General features: G+C 35.8%; 1 protein-coding gene across 5 annotated transcripts in view; it reads left to right on the top strand.

Moving 5' to 3' along the window:
- LOC131684460 (uncharacterized) overlaps positions 1-13,736 on the top strand; it is a 374,204-nt gene that overhangs the window by 204,961 nt on the left and 155,507 nt on the right. For all 5 annotated transcript variants that reach the window (XM_058967367.1, XM_058967366.1, XM_058967365.1 and 2 more), the window contains one exon: positions 3,131-3,149. The gene's annotated coding sequence lies outside the window, so the exon portion shown is untranslated. The remainder of the gene's footprint in view (positions 1-3,130; positions 3,150-13,736) is intronic.

Raw genomic sequence — 13,736 nt, 5'->3', positions numbered from 1 at the left:
AATTTCTTGGAGGATTTATCACTACAATGATTATGTCAGAGTTTTTTGTATAGTGGGACACTTGATTTTTCAATTAAATACTTCACTTACCAATCAGTCTAAGGCCATGTTGTCCTTTGACGTATCAATAAGTTGTCTCCAGTTCACTATGTTTATGGCTGTTTGTCGTCCCGCAGCGCACGACGACTCCTCAGGTCTCCTTCATATTGGCCGATCTCTCTTCCTTGTTGCTGTCGGATTCGTTTCTAGAACCATTTTTACCGAGTTGTTCGCCATTCTGACGACATGTCCAGCCCATCGTAGCCGCTCAAATTTTGCTGAGCGAACAATGGGTGGTTCTCCAAGCTACTGTTGCAATTCCTTGTGCATACGCCTTCTCCACATTCCGTCTTTCATATGCATCCCATTGAAGATCGTTCTAAACACGTTCCATTCGAAAAAACACTATGAGCGCGTTGGTCTCCCGCCAGCACACTACAGGTTTCTCGACTGTAGAGGACAACCGGTCTAATGAGCGATTCGTAGAAAGTTGACTTCATGCGGTGTCGTATATTCTTCGATCGAAGGGTTTTTCGAAGCTCAAAGTAGCAACGTGCACTTGCTAGTATAAGTTTCTAAATTTTTCTGTTGGTGTCATAATTGGCAGTCATTAGTGCGCCCGAATACACCAACTCATCAACCAGCTCGATATCATCGTCATCAATCGATATACTCGAGGGGAAGCGTAACCTCATACTCTCATGTACTATGTTTGACGCATTTGTAATCAGTTCAATTCTCTTTGCTTCAACTGTCAGTCGGATGTACGTCCTCACCATTATCTCAAGATTGTGAGCCACAATATTGACGTTACCGGCGACGCTAAAAAACTGAACGGACTTTCGGAAAACCGTACCACTCGTGTCAATCCTCGCTCTTATTATCGCACCTTGGCGTAGCCCTTTCCGTGTTTCAAAGGTCTCGAAAGTATCTCTAATATTCATCACACATCACTCGAGATCTATTGTCGCTTGTCCGGGAATTCGTCTTTGGGCATTATATGCCAATTTTCTCAACAAGCTTGCTTGCTAACGGTGATTGGTGGCGATTAAGAATTTGGGAGAACGCCTTCAGCAATGTGATTGCTCGGTAACTAGTTGCCGTAATTCCGTTTAACACCCTTTTTATAGATGGGGCATTAGACTGGCAACAATTTTGACTTTTTTTTCGCAACATTGCTAATTCAAATGGTAATTGGATGCACAAGTCATATGCAAAATATAAGCTTTATCCGATAGCTCTAGTTTACTCACATAAGGGTTTCAAGTTTCTATGGTGATATATATGGAAACTCGGAAATAAAAACTTAAAAAATCAAATAAAAAAAATCCACAGTAACTCTGCACACCTCAAAACTTTTGGTCGCATTACTTATTTTATAACGAAAAGCTTTGTTGAAGGTTGTATATTGATTGGAAGTTCTCCAACAAAGTTATTTAACTTTGAAAACCAACCGATTTTTTTTAAATTGCCTATTCTAAGCATGTGCGAGAAAGAGAGGCAACACATAACTTTATATGAGAATATCTTTTTACTGCAAAATCGCATCAATTTGCAGTCTTCAACATCGATCCATTTAGCTGGTAAGTTACCGTAACTTTAACATCGATCCATTTAACTGGTATATTTAAATTTCCAAGTTATTATTATTCCTTTCAAACAACTGTTAGCATTAATATTAGAACTTTCAATCGGACATAAAAAATTGTTTGACATTGAAAACAGTTGTTTGACATTGATGTGTTAATATTCTGTCGCTCTGAAGTTGTTTGCTATCAGATATTTGATTGGTCGCTCCTCAAGAAGATAAAATTCGCTTGGTTATTATAAGTACATTTCTAATGACTACAAATACAGTTAAAATGTTTGAATGAATGCTCCAATTTAAACAGTACTTAGCGGTCTAACATAAACTGCTGCGAAGTAGACACATTGCCATACACTCATACTAAGGATTTTAATATAAAAGATACATATTGGATCAGAAATTTACAGTTACATTGCAATAACTAATAGTAAAAACTGATGTCCAAAAGAATCCTTCGACGGTTCTTAATAAAATGTAATCGCTGTTTCTTTAAAGCTGTACTTGTTCGACCCGAACCGAAACTGGTTAGAATTGATGTACGACAATGACTTGCAAAGACACATTATTTACTCGACTGGAATGGCTCCGCGATTACCTGGTAAATTAACGTGTCGTTAAAAAGTACGAGCTGACATTAAACAAACCGACTTTAAGCAGCCAATCACCCAGTTTCAGCACCAAAGAATGTTTGATTTAACAAACTATTTTTCGCATCATTAACATCGGTTCGCAACTTTTTTTTATCCTGGTTACGGGTATGGATACCGGTTCACTGTATGGCATAACATGCCGAACTGGAACAAATGCTGGAGAATACCGGCAGGGGCTATCCGATCGGAAGACGCGCGCAAGAAATGTGCCAAACTACGTCGTGTTTTGTTATAGTTTATTTTGTTTATCTAAGATAATTCGATGCTGATGACGTCTTTCGCAAGGTGGAAATCCACATTGTAAATAGCTCTTTTTCTATCTCTACCTTTCGTATGTTTGTGGATATACCAACTTGCGACTGACGATGATTGCACAGATGATCGGAATAAATTAAACAGAACTGGTGTTAGTCGTTTGGGAATGAAAACAAAATAGTACTCATGGTTGGGTTATATTCTAGCGGTTTGTTGTGTTGTAGTTATTCTTAGTGTTGAATGCATAGCTAGAAAGGAGAGAAATAGGATGATATGTATAATATTGTATTATTTGTAAGATTAAATCTTAATTCTGTTAGTCATTATATCAATTTTTCTAAAGATATTTAAATTTTAGTACAACATTACCTAAAAGAATAAAATAGAAACAAGATTTCCTCATCAGACTAACTATATAGTTTCTTCTTTTGCTTAGGGCGAAGTTACTTCGACGTTTTTAAAATCTGGGGGTACGATAGGTCACTTTTTACGAGGTTAAACAAAACGATGTACAAGCCTAGTAATAAAAAATCTAGATGTTAATCACCCTAATACTTATAACTTAATATTTGATTTCTAAATTTTTCTTTTTTTGCAGCATTATGACGACATGCAAGGTAAGTTACATATTGGCTACTGATAAATCGTCTTTAGGGGGGCGAGGTTACCGCGCACACCATTGAAACACTTGTACTTTAAAATACATTTATTCTTAAACGTCCCGAACGGGAAAGAGACTTAAGCCTATGGTACAATGGTTTATATAGGTTCAAATACCGGAAGTAGATCATCAAGAAATAGTACAATATAATTCTCTCACATCAAGATATCACAAGATAGGTAGCTAGTCTAGATCAATATACAAGGGGTATTAACTGCTACATAACAGCTACAATGAAATAGCAATGTCTTTGTCGATGTCCTACGTCTACAGTCGTTTCTCTAAAATAAATTGATTAATGGAGATAATATACCGCAAGGAACAGCTACACTAGTTTTTGTTGTGGGACAGTTCCATGTATAAATAATAAAAATAATTATACTCTCATCAAATAGAAGGGCTTATGAATGGCATTTTTGAAAAATTCATTATCTTCCGCTGACACGTCGATCCCTGCCAAACCGGACCCTTCGCTCGTAAATTTAGATAAAACGCAGGCCATAAGGCCACTCACTTCTAATCCCATATTATGAGCATAACCCGCATTTAATCAAAACAGTCGGCAACCAACAATATACAAAGGTCAGAAATAGATAATACCCTTGCAGAATACGCTCTAACTGAAAAACAGAGCATGTTCTAATTGAAAAACTTTTGCTCAGATATGTCGAAATAATCCTACTATTATTTTTCTTTATCCCATTGCAAGCAGATGTGGATACAATTTGCCTGGAAATTTCTGACGGTTTATGAGTTGAATATTTGATGCAGGGTACACTTTTGTTCGGCGAGTTTTTTAAGTAAAAACTATTACTTCGTGAATATGAGTACAAAACTACTCTCTGTGTAAATTAGTTATGAAATTTACGTTCGGCGTCTCATCAGAAGCCGACACCAATATAGTGACAGGACTAAGCTGGCGCCGGATTAATTTTGGAGTTTGTAGCTTGGATGAAACAAGCTAAAAATATCAAAATTTGTATTTTTTTGCTATACTTTTTGAGTATATTGAGTATATTGAGTATATACTAGAAAAAACCGAAATTTGACATTACCTGTTTTTACGAAGCTTCGTAAAGTGTCTATTTTTTATAAAACAAATAAATCTCAGATTTGAGCAAGAGTAATAAATTCCAAGCAAGTTTTTATTTTCCTTTAGATTGGGATATGCTAAATTTAGTTTTAAGAGATTGTTTATTTTTAGTACATTTTTTGTGAAACTAGTTGGCAATTATCTCAAATTATTTTAAGCTAAAATTCGCAACATTTGTTTATTGTTCAATTCTTCAACGTGTTAAAATGGATGAAGCTTTTTGTACATTGATAAAATACTGAAACAAAATTTTAACAGTTTTAAAACTTTTCAGGATTTTTCATTCTAGTTGGACACAAATTATACAAATTTTGGTTACTCGAATTTTACAGTACATTGAAATACTTTGTATAATACCGATCAACATCTATTTAACAATGAGTATCTTTCCAGAGCTAGTTTAAACAAACATTTGAATGAAAAACATTGACATCATTAACTTAATCTGACTGGTATCTGACCAAAAATATGCACATCGGTTACTCGGAGATGGCTGAACCGATTTTATCAAACTTATTCTCAAATGAAAGGTACAACGTTCCCATAGGCTGCTATTGAATTTCATTAAATTCCTAGTTCCGGTTCCGGAGTTACGGGTTTAAGAGTGCTGACACACAGCAAATTCACATTTTTGCCTTTCTCCTATAGAAAGGTTATGCAATCACTCTGAACATCGTCAACATAATCCCGGCCATTTTTTTTACATACATAGGTTTTCTGTATCCATATGTATTATAACAGGGGCATAGTTAGGGGGATACGATGAGGGGTACCCCCCCCCCACATCACTCACCACCCTTCCCTAAACCACCCTTCCCTCATCATGTACCCCCCCTACCCGAATAAAATTTTCTAGTTCCTCCAGAATAAATTTTTCTAGTGGGTCTGAAAACCAGTGAAGAATGTGATTTGAAATTATTTTGAGTTGAGAAACTAATTTTAAATTTCTTAACAAGTTGAAAATTTTTGGCGGGTAACCCTCGAACCCTCCTCTTGGATCTAGGGTTCGTCGCGGTTGCGGTAATTACCGCAACCGCGCGGTATTCACCACGACCCTTTTCCCACCACGAATTTTACCGCGCGGTTTTACCGCAACCGAACTGCAAAAAAAAATTGATAAAGTCTCACGTTTGCATTAAAAAGTGGATTAAAACTAGGAATTTAACCATTTGAGAAGGACGCAACTAGATTTATTTCCTTAGCAAATGCTTAGCAATGGCAATGTTAGGAAAACCCCTCTGTCAGAACGTTCGAGTTTTACTTTTTACCCTACAATAGAGAAACATAAAAAACTTCGAATTGGCATAATTTCCATTGACTTGTTAATGATTGGAGAAGAAATCAATATAATAAATATTTGACTTATCGCTACTTGATTTCTTACTTTTTGGTTATTCTTAATTGATAAACAGACTGCCATTACGAAAAAAAAACTAGCTGTGTCCAAAATAATTTGACGCTATTATTTTTACGACATATTTTGGACACTAGTTATTTTATACTTCTAAGTAAAACTTCGCAAACTAACCATTTCAAACACATAAAATGCAAGATCCAAATAGAAACAAAATTATTAGATCATTTAAAAACAATAAATTTGAACTCTTAAATTCAATTTAAAAGTGCATCACTTCTCCCGATTCCTGTTGGAAATCGTGAAATTATGAATCGTTTTCAATATCAATTTTCCAACTGTGAATTTTGATTAATTTAAAGGAATTAGAGATGAACTAATTATGCTGGGACTTAAACACAACCCAAAGAATATAATTATCTTCATCAAACCAAACGAATTTGGAGTAATTGGCAGTAAAGGATACAAATGTATGAAAAGCGTCCAAAATAAGGAGGGGTCCAAATTAGACTGATTATTCTATCATTCGTTCATCAACATCGTATTTCTATCTTCTTTGATTGCTGTGTAAATTCAATGTGAATTTTTCCGCAGTTAATTTTTTTAAACTTCTTTTTTTCGCGTACTTCCATCCAAATTTACAATAATTTTTTACCAAATTAGGTCCTAATATTTTTCAGTTAAGACTATTTTGTAGCTTTTTTGAAGTAAAGTTATTCGAAGTTAGTGTTTTATTAGTGTAGGGTATTGTATTTTTTGTAATTCTCAAAGCCCCCTTCATATTGTGACAAGTGTGAAAGTTAGCTAAGATGCCAAATACCACATAGTTTAACTCCCGTCCACCTCAATTGAAATTTTTGCCATTGGATCATTGGGCAAATTTTAGAGGAAAACACATTAAATGCTACAACTTTCTAACTAGCCTTTAGAAAATTACAGTTCATACATTTTAAAAGGGATTAATCTTAGTATTTGAATGAGAATACATCAAGTATCTTGAAAAATACGAAAGTTAGAGTTTTGGGATATTTTGTCCATAAAACCCCCTATTCTTAATAACATTTCTGCTGTATGCTACAAATCATACATTTTTGCAGTTTTTCTAATGTTCAATAATTATGTACCGGTTGAGACCGGACTCCTGATTAGATGTAATGTATAGAGCTATTTTTTTGTCAAATATGGTGTCGTTCTTATTGATGAAATACAATATGTTTTTATTTCGCTACTATATAGAAGTACAGGTATATCGACTTTAAATTTTGTTTTGGTGAAATTCCTATATCCGATTTTTACTACGTAAATGCGGGAAACATCTATTTCATTTTCATTTTTGTTACTTGTTTATTAAAGTTTTTTAAAAATAATGAAATGTCTACAGAAGTCTGAGCCACGCGCGCGATAAGCAGATAGAGACTAACTTGAAATCGATCATGGTGACCAGTACTAGGAGCTCATCGGGTTAAATCGAAGCTTTTAGACTTTTGTTGTGATCCAGGTCTGATTTGATGATGGAGTTATGTTGACTTTGCTCGACAATAGAGTTAATCTCGGTTATTGCTGCGATAGTGGCAATAACGGAATTGGTTCGTTGAGTGTGGGGCTTGTTGACTTCATCTGATATAACAAGATATCGGGTTCAATTCCTGATCAATCCTGGGTATTCCCGGAAAGGAATATCCCTGGATTGCCTTGGGTTAGTGGTACGCAACATTCAATAAAGGGGCCTGATGTGGATGATATAACTCGACTGGATTCTGCACTGCCACTAGGCTCTTCACTTCTCAATTTAGCAGGTGGTAGTACCGATGTCTTGGTCAGGGGGAGGAGTCTTACAGAGAATTATCAGAAATGGAAGCTATTGGGTTCAATTTCCGATTCTATCAAGTATCTTCCCGGAAATTTTGTTGATGGACCCTGGTTGTTGATGGAATATTCGAAATATATCTGGTTACGTTCTTTTCAAGGAAAGACTATGTCTGCAAATTGAATCAGTACGTTTTTTTGTTGTTAACTGGTCTTGTCATGCGTTAAAATATTAATTATCTTCTAGATAAATCGTTCAGCTCACACCTTTGTGGGGGTATGAGGTGGGACCATCATCATCATCATATGTCAAAAACATTAAAAATATGAAAAATTAAAGAGAAAAAAAAAAGCAGCTTCATTTCTTATTACATTTTTATTCCATTTTTTCAATTGACTGAAGGGTTGCCAAAATAAAAGTTTTCCTATTACTGCAGTAGAACGTTTTTGAATGTATAATGTTTGCCTTAAAATGTACGGAATATTATTAATAGAAAATGCATAAGTTGATTTTTTCATAAACATTACATTCTCAGGAGTCTCTTAAACTTAAACTTCTTGTGAATAAGAATAACTTTTTATTGTATATGGGTATACAAATGAACAATTTTTTAACTCTTTCATGCCCAACTTCTTTCTAGTGCACGAAGGATTTCAAAACTATTTTTCCTTGAAAACGGTTGGGTCAAGAAACATAAAAAGCCATTTTTCATAAAGATAGGTGCTTACCCCGCAGTGCTAGAAGCTGTTCAATTTTTACCTTCCAATGCTCAATACAATTCTCCTACAATATTTACAATAGTCCACTTTAGTGGAAAACGTAGCCAAAGGCACTCTAATGTGATAAGTTTTATCAGTTTTCAATAATATTGAACAATAACGAAAATATATGAAAAAAATCATTTTTCGTCGTCAACGTCCCTGGCAGCACTGCTTCATTGGAATCCATTCAGAGTAATCGAAATAATTTCAGTTCTAGAGCTGATCCTTGTAACTGTTAGTAATCAAATGAAAGGCAATCGTCACGTTTATTAGCCTTACTTGTTTTTGTGAGAAAATCTCGTCTCAATCAAAAGTTACAACTGTTTAAAAACGTTGTTGTCCACAAACAATATGGGCATGAATGGGTTAACACTGTTTTTAAAAATACACAAATTTTACCGCGCAGTGCGGTAAATAAAGAGAGGTTGCGGTAAGCGGTGTGGTTTTATTATTTTTTTTTGCAGTTGCGGTGCAGATAATCCATTTATCGCCCACATCCGCACCGGATCCGCCGCTGGTTTTAAGTGTTTCAGCGTCGACACATAGCAACTCAAGTTCGTAGCTGTAGATTCATTGTACGTATGTGTAAATCGCACTGAATATTAATAAACATTTCCACCATTATAGCATCCCTTTATTAGGCCCAGAGTTTGTGGCTATTAATGGATGAAATAAAAGAAACACGGTTGTTTCACTTAGTTTACAATATATTTACATTTATTTCTTAATATAATAAGTAATATAATAATGGTTTGAAAATATACGTGGTACCGCCGTTAGAAAAGTCAGTCTTCGTAATGTTTGATGTATTTCCAACGAGATTGGTGGAAATATAAAGACAAATCGAGCTGGATCGGAAATTCGGAAAGAAATGAAGGTGAGTTACTGGTTATTACCTGATTAACAATAAATAACCCCTGGATTCTGAGGATAAGTTGAAAAATGAGACCACAGATTACAGATGTTCATTTATTCATTTAATTTTTTTCTATGTAATTTTAACCACTCATAAACCAAATTTTCGGATAAAAAATAATTGTTTTAACAAATTTGCATCACCAACTTATAGGGTCTAGAGTATTTTTTCAAAATCGAGCTAATTTTATTATCCAAAAGGAAATCAGCGTATTTTTTTCAAAAAACTCTTCACCAATCTGACACTTTTCACTGTATCTCAATAAAAAGTAATAAGAAGAGTTGCCAGACTCCTAACAAGTAGATTTCATAAGATTGGAACACTTCATATTTCTGCGTTATAAACGAAACGAAAATGTGCCAATATAGTTGCCACTGCCTTATAAAGGGTTAAACATAACCAGCCATGGAATCGTAGTTTGGATAAATGAGAAAGGCACAATTGCACCACTAGGGGGATTAAAACGGTTTTTTTAATTTTCAGAACAAACGCAACAATTTGAAATTTTTGCATGAAAATAAAATTGCTTTTATAAATGTTTGCGCTAAAAGTGTAGGCAATTGCCAAGTTACACAGAATTTAGTGTCTAGCTTCTTTAAGGTTGGACAGAGAATGCGCAAAATTTGCAAACGAAAAAAGCAGTTTTTTTTCCACACCGTATGTCAGATCTTCATAAAAATCAATCAGCGTATGTAGAATGTTGTTACAGTACTGCTGATTGATTTTTATGAAGACATACGGTGTGGAAAAAAACTGCTTTTTTCATTTGCGAATTTTACTCTTTCTCTGTCCAACCTTAAGAGAACGTTTCGTACGAATTCCAAATGCAATTGATTTCGATCAGGCGATAAATTTTCTATTTCTATGTACATATAACTATATATGTTCTAACTCATTTTGATACGAACATGCTAATTAAATATGTGTCCTCCTACCGTAAACAGAATTGATAAACAGGGAATTATCGTTCCCTTGACAACCATATGTGAGCAGTATTTGTTACTTATGTTGTTTTGTGTGAGACTAAAATTGCTTTACTGCTGTCAAATTGACTGATGCCAGTTCCGAAGCCATTGAACTGAATATTGGAATTAGGTTCTAACCCGTAATGTATATAACAACTTTGCTCACACCACCGTTGATTCGCGAGCACCTAACACTAACACGTTGGATTGATGCAATTAACCTGATTTCGTTTCAGGGCTCACAAAAAAATAACATTAAACCTCTAACCTTCAAAGTAGTTGTTCTGTGAATTTATTCCCCAAGCCCAATCCACTTCCTGATTTACATAATAAGCACAAGCTTTTTGAAGTTTGGCTTTCGTTCATCGGTATGTCACGTTACAACACTATATTATCTCGGGACGGTAAATATGTTCTCTGCCCTTCAGGAATCAGAATATATTGGCTTAAATGGCACGTTCCCCGTATGTAGTCGGGGATTTGTGCCTTACTCTGCCCTTACACAACAGCTGTTCACTGCAGCCAACCCATCAGATTTCGGTATGTGGTCTATTCTTGTGCTGACTTCAAGCTTTGCGCCATATTTTCACATCACATCTAAGAGCAAATGTATACAAAAATTTCAAAGCCTTACAGATTGTAATCAGATTACTATTCCAATGGTGGCAGGCGCGACACCTACGATCACATTACGTGCGAATTTCCACGAAAATTAATCGTCCACCATTGATCACATCTCGTATTCCGGCTCAGGGCAAACGCTCGAATCGGATAGAAACATGTTTTATGGTAATTCGATGTGGATTCAAAATTCACTCAATGAATTATTAATTTGCAGTATCATCCTTCTGCCAACATCCGCGATCTAGTGTTTACGTGTGGTATCTCGCACAGGTGTATCAGCGGAATAGATAACGAACGATGTACTCATACCAACTGATCACATCTCAGAGCCTTAAGTTGGTTTGTTCTATTAATAATTCAGTTAGGCAAAAAATATAAAGGTTCAAACTACACGGATTTTTTCAAATCATATTAAAGAGCAGTAGCGTTTTGATTTTGTCAACAATTAAGGTCCATTGCGAAATCCACAACTGTCATCTTGGCAAACTTCTAATGGGCTTTATTGATTAAGAGAATGATTTTCTACTGTAACTTGATCAACGCGTTTGTGCCAATCTGGGTGTTACCAGCCATCAACATTTCTTCTTGCACTTAGAATAAACAATAATTTCAATGTGAATGACCCATCCAGGTTAAAGCCCCAAGAAACATTATAGTAATGAAGAATAATTATAACATTCAGTTTTTAGCTCTAAATTGTCAAAGAAAGAATATTTGTTCTTGAGATGAATAAGATAACGCATTCACGGATGAAATTTCTAGTAATTCGTAGCGTCCCACTGTTACCGGTTCATCATGAAATATGAAATATATTGTCAACTTCTGGTGGCGCAGTCCACAAGCCATACTGTCTGCGCGTCTCCCAAGAAAATGCAAGGGCGGCAGATGTTATCGAATCCAGAAAATCTGCGCCAATTTCAATTTAATCGCTCAATAACCGTCAACATCAATTTTAAGTAATTTTACGATCCCATAGCAACGAGGCGACTGAAATTTATTTAACCCAGGTGTCGACCACTGACTATGGGAAACTGGTTCAAAGCACGGCGTGCCTCCCAATCTTGGCTTTGAAGCTGGTATACCGGTCGCGAGCAAAAAAAACAGAAGGACGGTGAAATCGTCTTTGACTTGTTAGGAAGGTTGTACAGGTGATAAACGGTACCACTTGATGTCGATGCTGCGAACGGCGGTTTCCGCGTGAGTCATCCACGAGGGTGTGCAAATTTGAAACCGGGCCGAATCAACTAGTTTATGGCAAAGAACGGGTTGTAAAGATGGTTTTGGGACGATACCAACGCGAATACGGTAAATTGACATTAGGACGCGAATGGCCTGTTGTATCACTGATGAAGTTACAATCACTGCTTATGTCACGATATAAATTTTTGGGCCAAACACGCGATTTTGTTTTATTTTTTGCAATAAACGTTTATCTACTACTATCCTTAAAATTATCAAACATTTGTTCCCACATGCTATGTGAACTGTTTGGATTTAATGTCTAACTTACTCCAATTTGGTGATAGTTTGGATATATCGTCTAACTGGTAACAAGTTGGTGACAATTGGAACACGAAACATTCAAATCCAACTTCTCTTAAAATTACTTTTCTCTACTGTGGCATCAGAACCATGTATATCGTCCATTCACAGATTTTATTCGTTACTAGACATATATCTTTCTTATTTGAAGAGATGTCGTAGAGTAGTTAAAAATTATATTGAATAGCCATTTTATACGAAAAGGATTTGTTGCCATATTGATAATGTATTGAACTTAATTTAAAAAAATAAAATTTGGACTGGAGTGCTATTATGTATTCTTATTCTATAGAATCAAGTTTCCTATTAAATGCAATGTTGGAATGTTTCTGTTATAGAAGACCAGTCCATATTCAAGAAATATGTCATACAGAACACCAATTCCAGAAATAAAATTACCTACAACGTAATTCCTATAGAATCAAGCTGATTTTTCCCTATACAAATATTTGTCAATTCTGTGGAATTAAATGAATAGTGAGTTGAAAGGAAGCATTCCTTCGTTTTATTGATTCCCACACCAACACCTATCAAGTTACGCAAATTCATCTTTACGCTTGAAAATGTACTACATTGATCAGATCAGACAGAAATGTACTAACTCCCTGGTAGGTACATTCATGAGCGTCTTATATTTCCCTTGTTTGGTGTATCCACAAATTGGCAATTCATCATGCAGAGACTTTATGGCATACATGCTGGGCTGAAGTAAAAATGATAAATTACGGTCATACCATATCCCAGTTGGCCAGTTTTTGCTTCGTCTGCGATGGTCATTACCGGTTACGGCAAAAGCCTATATAGTTCATACATATAGGCCGATTGATTGCCGAGTGACGGAACCGGGAACAGGTCGACGACAGGAACGAAATGAACTGTTAGATAGAATTACATCACAATTTGTCACGGAGAAAACAAGCCGCCGAAATATGCTGTCCCCGTTTCTCAGTCAGAGATTCTTCGATTTCGATGGAAGACATCATAACATGGTGCCTTCCAGTCCGTTGGGGAAGGGTGTGTGGGTGGTTCGGAAAAAGGAAAAAAAACAGCAGAAAACATTCATCATCGTTGCTCTCTTTATTAGTATTACACAGTGTGTTGCTTACCGGTTTGAATGGGCGGGATACAAAACAACGGGTCTTCAGTTGTCGACCGACGGCTAATCTGTTCCAAATAGGTTCTAATTTGACAAGCAGTTTGATTACTCAGTAAGTAGTGTTGTTACATGCAGAAAGCTTGACTTCACATATCGTTGGAGTTGGAAGAGTTAATCCAATAAAAGAAAGCTTCATAGAAAACTACAGCACAACTTTGTTAATCCGTCAATTTCCAATCAACAGCAAATTTTCTCCTCAAGGTTATTGATAATATTTTCACGGTTGTTTCCTGTAACTTTCTTTCCTTATTCTTTTCACAACCCTCGCTACGTGACCATATTATTGAAACAAGGGTAGTTTTTCGCCAGACAGAGCGACACCGCC

Source organism: Topomyia yanbarensis, chromosome 2 (genome assembly GCF_030247195.1).
Source record: "Topomyia yanbarensis strain Yona2022 chromosome 2, ASM3024719v1, whole genome shotgun sequence".
In the NCBI taxonomy this organism is placed as follows: Eukaryota; Metazoa; Arthropoda; class Insecta; order Diptera; family Culicidae; genus Topomyia; species Topomyia yanbarensis.
This window is presented reverse-complemented; position numbering and strand designations above follow the sequence as displayed.